Genomic DNA, 9585 nt, shown 5'->3' with positions numbered 1-9585 from the left:
AGGGACAAAGGAACTTTATAAATGTTCCAGTTTGATGTATATGCTTTTATTTTTTGGCATCACTGTAACTAACTGCTGTATTAAAGATGTGTTATATGAACTAGATCTCTTAGATTCATTGAGTGTGTGTGTGTGTGTGTGTGTGTGTGTGTGTGTGTGTGTGTGTGTGTGTGTGTGTGTGTGTGTGTGTGTGTGTGTGTTAGAGTGTGTGAAAACCAAAGTTATTCTTTTACTTTGAAAATGTGATTTTAAAGGTGATGAAGAGAAAGTAAAGAAAATTCTAGTGCAAAATGTAAATATTTGCACACAGAAAAGGGTCTTACACCTGTAGTTTCACATCAGTTTCATTACACCACCGTGTTATTTCAGTGTTAAGTATCTCCAGCAGGTTAAAGCTTTGTTATGAATACCTTGCATTTGTGTTACACCTTCAGACTAATAGATCTCTAATCTCTATTGATTCACAGCCAGTATCCAGACTGTAACCGGATTATGCAAAGTACCGGCCATCCTGAGAGTGTGTATTCAGTGCTCAGTTGTGACTTCAGTCAACTGTGGTCCTTCAAACTGTTTGTTGACACAGTCCTGTGGGTTACAATCAAAGGTTTTAAAAACTGGAATTTGTTGACCAGCAGAGTATTGTGTTTTTAGTTAAACAGGCAAGCTCAGTCCATTTTAAAGTGCCTACAATTCATGGGAAACAATGTTATGTACTGTCACAAAAAAGTCCATCTATCCACAGGAGGTAAAGCCAAGCATACCCCACATGTTCACTGAATAATAGGGTCATTACCAATGAGTGACTCTTCTGAGGGATCCTTTGAGTTGACAGTAATGAGCTCTGTTGGACATAATCACCGTTTAGAGATGGCGGCGGCGGGGGGAAGTGGGGCTCTAATCCTGGCAGAAGTCGCGCCACTGAACAAGTCAATATTTGTCCCCACTGACAAGAGATTGCAGTTAGAGCGGTTGCTGGGGTGCGGGGCAGCGTTGGTGGGGAGGGGTGATGGGGAGGAGGGCATCTGACTGCAGATACTCCCAACACACTGAGCAGAAGGTTTTGCTAGAAGAGGAATGAAAGAGAAATTGGGAATGAGGTGAGGAAGTTCGGAAAAATCAAGACTGGCCTTTTGCAAAGAAAAAAAAAAAACAACTACCCCAAAGGTCTTCTTTGCAAGCAGCTTATTACGACCTTTAATTACGTTTCATTGTGAGGTGACCGCTAGTGGCAGCAGAAATGTTATGACAGGAGCAAAGGAGGAAGTAAAGTGATGTGGTATATGGAGTAACAAAGTCCATGTTAGGAGGAGGATGTGGTGGATGGACGGGCCGATAGAACACAGGACTTCCACGCAAGAGGCTGCCGTTCAATTCATATGTGAAAACGTCAGCGTTGTTATCTTTTCTCAATCATTGTTTCACAACTTAAACTGCATGTTTACCATTGTTACCATGACAACAAAGGTCCAGTATGTCGGCCACTGTTACTCTCCACATTTCCGAGAGTAGGGAAAAGCAACCTATACGGTCATTCAGCTTGGAAGTCTTGCCGGGAAAAAAAATATAGGAGAGCAGCTATAGGAGTTCGTCTTGCATCACATCTTAAAGTAACAACATGTGTGAAACGACAAGAATGTGAAGCCATGTGATTCATCTTGTCTTTGTGTGTGAGGGATCATATGTTACTTATTGTCCATCCTGGCAAAATGGCGCAGAGCTTGAAGTAGATCACAGGATGGTCACTGTGATGGATGTGAAAGCCTCAATGCACACAAAAAAGAAACCATATTGCTTAAACACATAGTTATTCTTCATATAGTTCAGTCAGATGCCATTTGGAAGGATTTATAAGTGGAGATTTATAAGTTCAGTTTAATATATCAGATGTGAATGGAATCAAATCCATAACACAGACTTTTACTGCGTCGTTTAACAGTATAGGACCACATGACCATTCAGTATTTATGTAGTTCATCTTTACGCTAAACAGTTGATTTACGTTTGACGGTAAGACAGTGGAAACAGGGTGGAGTAAATCATGCATGCTGGACTGGCCAGACTTGTTGTTGTCATTGAGATGAGCTGGGCTGACAGCTTGTCTGATGCTGTTAGCCAACAAGTCCACTTTGGGAGAACTCATCCAGAATACCAGCTGAGCGAAGCACCGGGGGTCCACAGGGGACACGGCCAACACAAAAACAACAGTTGTGTAGGCCTCGAAATGCACATAAATGTTGTCTGTGTGTGGCCTGTGTGACCTGTTTGTGTGTATGGGTGTTTGGGTGTGGGCTTTACAGTGTTCCCAAAGTATTCTCAGAGGGAGGTCAGCCATGGTAATCCACCGGCCCCTTAAAATTATTTTTTTCCTCTTCAGGAGAATAGAGAAGGAACTTTTTCCACAAGTGTAGAGGTTTTAGTTTTTCTCACCAACAGCTGCCACCTCTAGTCAAAAAAAAAAAAAAAAAAGACCTGCAGCCTTTCTCTCTTGCTCTAGTTCAAAAGTACTACATGCTATTCTTTGTGCAAGTAATTGGATATCATGAATCTGAGATGCTTGAGCTTGAAGTCACTGGGCATTTCCTCATTCATTTTTTCCCAAGTAATGGATTTGTTTTACTGTCTGACACTTTGTTTGTGCATTAAAACACCGAACCCTTCAGTGTATTGTTTGTCCCTCAGTACTTTCCAGCTTCTCTTGCCATGTCTGTGGCTTTCAATACCAAACCCAGCTGTTATGACTGAAGATGTAAATCTTGGGAAACAGGTCACAAATAATGGTCGTTACCTTAAACTGTAGTTATACTGTAGTTTTCATCAAATGTTACTCAACAAAGGAAAGTATTTGTCAGGGACTATGTTAAGCTGTGTATTAATAGCTACTGTGGTGATTCAACAACAGGAATCTATGACTTGACTTAAAATAACCTATCATGCCCATTTTTACCTTAGTGAAGGAACATGTCAGCCAGTTCCTCTATGGCACAGAAGAATAAGATATATCAGACTTTGGCTACATACACTTGTCAGCAGGATCAAATCATTGTTGATGATGGTCTTATTGCATGAGAAAAACTGGTAACATCATCTGTCTGCATCACCAAACTCAAAACACATTAAAGTGGCCCACACAGGTGCCTGCTCCTGAGAGTTGTCGTCACTGTGAGCTGCCACACCCAAATGGGACATCTGAACCAAAACGCAACTGCTCGCCTCTCCTCAGATCTCCCTTCTGTTCCATCCCACCCAAGCAGCAACAAATGCACTCTACTGTGTGTGTGTGTGTGTGTTCATATGCACATGTAAACAGAGATCTGACACATTCCACGGCCTGTCAACACTAACCCTACTTTCTCTATAGCATTCGTCCACCTGTTGCCTAACTATAACACACACACATCCACCCACACACACACACACAATCAGCTGCCCATTCCAATAATCACTCCAAAAACAAACATATCACAAAAGATGCAACTAGGGAAAGTATCTCTCCATACAATCCATCCATTAGTTGATTTAATGCATAGTGAAGGGGGAGAGAGGGAGAGAGGGTGAGAGTATTACTCATTATCCCGTCAAACTTTTCTCTGTAAGATCAAAAGGACCTTTAGGTGTCCCTCCCCCTGCCTGCCTGTCTGCCTTACTTAGGAATATTGAGCACAAGGGGTCTACCAGAGCCCCCCAAAAATCAGGAAAGAGGATTTGATTCAGGGGGTGAGGGTGTTGAAGTGTGGCCTGCATTTGTTCCTATGTGTGAGAGTGTGTGAGTGGGTGTGTGGTCAGGTAGGTGAGCAGGAGTGTGTGTGGTAGTGTGTGTGTTCTTCTTCTCTTCCTCTCCCTTCCTTGAATTATCTGTCATTTCTCTGAAGGCCCTGATAAGTCATTTTCTCATTCAGCACATTATTATAAGCAACAGGAGTCGGACACAAATACAACATTTAGTTGTTTAATTTTTATGTTTTTTATGGGGTTTTTTCTCTGTGCTTTTCTTAACGGTTTGAAGTCCCAGGACTGGCAAAATATGATATCACATATTTCCATGCATCAATCAGAGTTTGTCTGTCAGTTCTGATCAAGCACAGTTAACCTCAGTTCATTGATCAGCCAATGATCAATCTGTCCGCTCACCATGAAGCTGTAGCAAGCAATGGACAGCTTAGCAAAGGAAAAGACCTGAAACAGAGGGCAACAGCTGGCCCAGCTCTGCTCTATCCAAATGTAAAAAAGTTTGACTAGCAGCACTTCTAAATCCCAAAAATTAACGTATATTGCTTAACTATTGCTTTAAATAAAGGAAAACATCAAAAGACTTATGTGTAACCCAGAGTAACTCTACAGCCAGAAGTTTATAGATGTTCCCAAACATGTGTTGTTGCCATTTATGGCAGTTTATGTGGCTCCATAATGGAAGATAAATCCATCTAATAAACTGGATGGATTCAGCTTTCATTAAGGATCAACAGTCTGATACTGTTCAAATGGCAATTGTAGTTTACACGTTTTATGAATCACCACAACTTGAGCTTTTGTACTGGTTTGCAAAAAACTGGGAAGAAAAGTGGGGAAGAAAAAATGAACATACAGTCAGTGAACAGGTGGGATTTTGTATGAGGAGGCTTGTTTTTATGTCCTCGTTGATGCTCACTGAGGGCTTGACAGCTTTGTGATGAGAAACTGTCCAGAGGATTAAGGCTTACACTGTACAGTTAATAACATAAAGTGTCTGAGTCGGAGTATGAACCCAGCACCAGTCTAGACAGCAGAGCCTCTGATCCACCAAAACAAGTCGTTGCTTCAACCCAACGCAGAAACCTGGAAAGTTTCCCTCAGTCAAAACTGACTGACTCCCACTAATGCCATGTTTCAATACTTGTTGATAGTGTACACACCTTAAAAATGCACTCACTTATGTAACCCCCTCACCTCCACCCCCTCTCTTCCCAAAGTGTGAGATCCATTCAAACAAAAACCCATTTCCTGTATTGTAATAAACTGTTAAGCTTCAAGATAAACTAACATGTTACAAAGCTGTAACGTGTGTAAACAAGCTAACAAAACTCCAGTCAAACAACCATTTACTTGATCTACAAAAGATTAAAATTCATCATAATATTATTTAGGTTTAATGTAAAAAGGCCCAATTTCTCTGGTTCCAGCCTCTCAAATGTGGATTTTTCCTGGTTTTCTTAATCAACTATGATATTAAAACTGAACATCTTTGGTTTTTTGACTCTCATTGACCAAATGATTAACCAAGTATGAGCATGTGCATAAAAGTATGAGTATGTCTCTCCGAGTTTTTCCTGTTATCATTTTTCTGATTGTTTTGCTTCTGGAAGTGAAGACCCCCCCCCCCCCCCCCCCCCCCTTCGCACACAGCCTCATTTATCTTCATATCCTTTTCCCTTCGCTTCAATCTGTGCTGATAGTGATGAATGGAACTCCACAGAGATGGCAAACAAAGCCAGATCACCATAAATCTTATCAACAAGGTCTCACAAATAATGCAGTATTACATGTCCAATCATGCCTCACTAACGTGGCCACTTGAGTGTCCAATACACACCAACACGCCAGTCTCCCTCGTTGACTCGTTCCCCATGTGCTGACTGTAAATTGCTACCATGTCTGCTCGGGAATCACTATTGAAATCAGCTTGTCTCAGTAATCTGTCTGGTGCTACCTGGAAGTGGCCTCTCACTGTAATTGTCCAGACCTTGAGAACAATGGACTAGAAAAATACATCATTTACATGAGATCAGTGTTTTTTTTTTTTTGTGGTAATGTCGTTATCTTTTGGCACATTTCAAGAGGTGATTAGGAAATCAGGGCTTTCATATGGATCCCCCACCCCCCAGGCACCTCCTCCCTGTCATTGTTATTCACTGTTGTTCAGGGTCACGTCCACTCCACCCGGTACAGCTTTGAGTGGATCTGATTGGGTGTATGAGGGGATTTTTGGTCAGCTGAGAAAATATGTAAGAGGATGTACTTTGTACTGTAAAGACTGGGGTGAAAACTCTAACACATGTGGCACACATGTGGACATATATGCAATCTATCTATCTATCTATCTATGATGAATATTTGAAGGATAGACGAGGTTCCTGCTGCCTAGTGCATAATAATGAGCCCCGCTGCTGGTGGTTATCGTTAGGCGAGAGATGCTGCTTCCGAGGACAGCGTGGCTTGGCCAGACCTGAATGTGCTGGGCTCTCGTCCCCTCCGGATATGGTTGCTCAGGGCTCATCGTCCCTTAGACACAAAGCTCCTCTTCACATCCTTCTCTATCCCATCCATTGTGAAAGGCCTGACTGCGAGGCACACGGCTCCTGTGCCTGCTTCAGGACTAAATGCATCTCCTGTCACTGGCTGATCCCAGTGCCAGTTCAGCTGCTGGAAGCACTCAGGTGCTTAGATTTTCACAAGTAAACGTCAGAGGTAAATGTCGGGGGTTCATATCACCTTTCTTGCATGAATTATACCTGTACCAGAGTGGGTGTGATCCATCATTTGAAAATTTCATAGAAATGGTAGAAAATGACATAATTTAACATTTTGACTTGAAAAAAAAAATTGACAGGTATGACAGTACATGTGGTGAGGATTGTGCTTGTCAGTGTATTTAACATACATTTTCAAATTCCTTCAAAACCAGGGACAGTGTATAATCAGCATCATTGTGACAAAGTAATTAAAACAAACTTAAATCTTGAATCTGTCATTAGGCGGTCACATCGATGTGAAGATTGAGTAGAAGGGTTATATGCAGTTTGGAAGCTGTCCTTCATCGCTGCCTTGTTTACATTGACATAGTTACACATCTTCTCTCCTGGGAGCTGATCAGCACAGAGCAGTCCTCTGCTGTTTGGCCACTGGGGAGCAGCAGCAGTCTGTCGACTTAAGGAAGGGGAGGCGGTTACTCAACTCTCCTGCTGGTCTCTGACTTCAAACTGGTGACTTTATGCGTGAGGCAGACTACACTGTCGCCATCACAACTTTGATATTATGAAGTTTTGCCATTCTCATTACCATAGAAGGTCAGCTCTGTAATGGATGAACATACAGTCAGACAAACAGTATGTGTTAATGTGGTGTTACATGTCCACTTTTCTAATGAGGGCTGCACAGGATAAGAAATTACTGTAGATGTTTAGCCATGTTGCCGCAGCTACAAGTTCTAAAAGTGCATCATTGCTTTCTCAAAGACGGTGGCACAGTAGTTTTACTAGTCTGGATGGGTTTCGTCTGAAGCCATATAAATGAACTGCTGCCACCCGTTGGTCAAATTGTAAAATTACCAAAACAGTTTTTCCTCGAAGTTCACAGCCAGAACACAGTGTACAGAGTAGGAGTTTTCATTTGATGGTGTTTAAAGGTTAGGTTCACACTGGTGGCAAACAAATCCCCTAAAGGGATTTCAGTGTAACTGCTTTCTTGTAAGGAAAAATCCACATATGCTGCAAACAACAGCAACTTTCCACCTTAAAATATGTCATTGTAAAAGCTCAGTTAGTTAGCTCAGTCTGGACTTGGTTGATGCCTATGAAACAACAAAAACTCCGTTTGACTAAATAATGCCACAAAAATGAATTGAAGCGAATGTAAAATTTCCTTTCAAACTCTCATGCTTTATTGTTTTTACAGTTATAAATACAGTATTCAAACTTACTTAGCAGGTACAGTAATGGTCATAAAGAGGTTTCCTTTATATATATATGACACATTTGATGTGATGCTTCCTGTTTGTTATCAGGTCAGTTACATAAATGATCGAGATTTCCTTTGTCTATCAAGCTGAGTCAGTTTCCTGTTTTAGCTTTGCCCCGGACTGGCTTTTTGCGCTGATGCAGTGGGGGGCAAGCTGGGGGGAGCGGCTTGCGGCTCTGGTAAGGCTTATTTCCTGGTAAGGGGTGCACTGGATCTCTCAGCAGAAGTCGAGAGCTTTCGCCCTTCGAGGAGGTCAGTGTTTCTGATTTGGCTCGTGGGCCAATGATGACAGGAGCGCATGTTTTAGGGATGATGGTGGTCATGGTCCGGGTCAGGACCCTCCCTCTTCTAGATGCCAGTGAAGTAGCTGCTGGAGGCTTCTGTCTCTTGTCTGGACCTTTGCTCTCCTGTGGTTCTTTGGGATGTGTCTGATGTAGAATGTGGGATTGCCTGCTCTGCAGCTTACACTCCAAGTCTTTCAGAGCCTTGTCAGTGTAGGCCTGCATTTCTTTAAGCACCTGAGAAATCTGCTCCTTGAATTCATCCCTTAGAGTTTTTTCAGTATCCTTAAGCTTTTCCTCAAAAATTGCACTCAAATCCTCCTCCTTTAGAGCCATCTCATCCTTGCTCTCATCTGTCGACATCTCTGCTCGTCTCTTCTCCTCGCTGTAGACATCCTTGCCCTCAGGTTCACTGTTCCCCTCTGCCATCTCCATTTCTCTGCCTTTGATTCTTTGCACCAGCTCCAGCATGCTGCCCTTTGGAGCCTTCGTGCCCACTTGTGATCTGATCTGGTTCCGTACCTGTTGGAGAACAGATTGTATCTTTGCTTGCATCTCCTTTTCTGCAGCAGCGCTGTCCTCTGCACATTCATCATCCAGGCTGACAGAGGAGATCTGCTCTTCCACCGTGGCAGCGTCAGTGCCCTGCTGTTGCTCTTGCTGTTGCTCCTGCTGTTGCTCCCGTTGTTCACCGTTCACCAGTATCTGTGGATTTGTTTCACTCATTTTTACTTCTTGTCTTGACAGCTTTACCTTCACTTGAGCTACTACAATTATGTGAGGAGTGCTGGCGTGGGAAGGACCTAATTGACTGAGGTGTCTGTCCTTGGGGAGACTGAACATCAAGGGATTTAGGCCTACAGTCTAGTGTAATGCAGTGTGATGTGTAAGGAAACATTTAAAAACATTGTGATGCAACAGCAATGCAAGTTAAACCAGTTAAATTATTGAATCTATTAACATTGAGTATTTCAAGTAGAGACCATTTCAAGCCTGGAATATGTGCTTCTGCTCTGGTAAAGCCTCATTTAAGTGTAGCGGAAGCGTAAATATGTCCAGTGGAGCTTAAGCTACAACTAAACCTCCCATATCGCACTATTAAATCATCTAACAGCTGTAGTTATGAAAAGCATCTGTAATTATTTAATCCAGCTTGTTATGTTCCATTGTCTGCATGTGTGTAGTTGCATCCCGTGACAACAGCGAGCCTCCTGGTAACAGCATGAAAAACAAAAATCTTCAGGGACCATCGCAGTGCGAGCACAGAGGGGTGGACTTCAAATTCCCATTAGGTTAGTGAGTTGTTACTGGAAGGCAAAGCTGAAACACATAACTAAGAAATTTGTGTCACTGAATTAAAGCTGTTCCTCAACACTACAAAGACCTTGAGCTTCTGGCTACTGAGGTCTGGAGTCATCACTGACCCAGATTCCTGCCGATTGGGTAAAAAAAAAATAAAATTAAAAACCACAGTCATTATTAAGATTGTGTATTATTAAAATGTTAAACACACTTATTTGCACCTGAAACTGCAACTAAACAATCACACAACAAAGATAAGATGACACATAAACAGCAAGTTAATCTATAACAA

The sequence above is a fragment of the Toxotes jaculatrix genome, chromosome 7 (genome assembly GCF_017976425.1).
Source record: "Toxotes jaculatrix isolate fToxJac2 chromosome 7, fToxJac2.pri, whole genome shotgun sequence".
NCBI classification, from domain to species: Eukaryota; Metazoa; Chordata; class Actinopteri; family Toxotidae; genus Toxotes; species Toxotes jaculatrix.
This window is presented reverse-complemented; position numbering follows the sequence as displayed.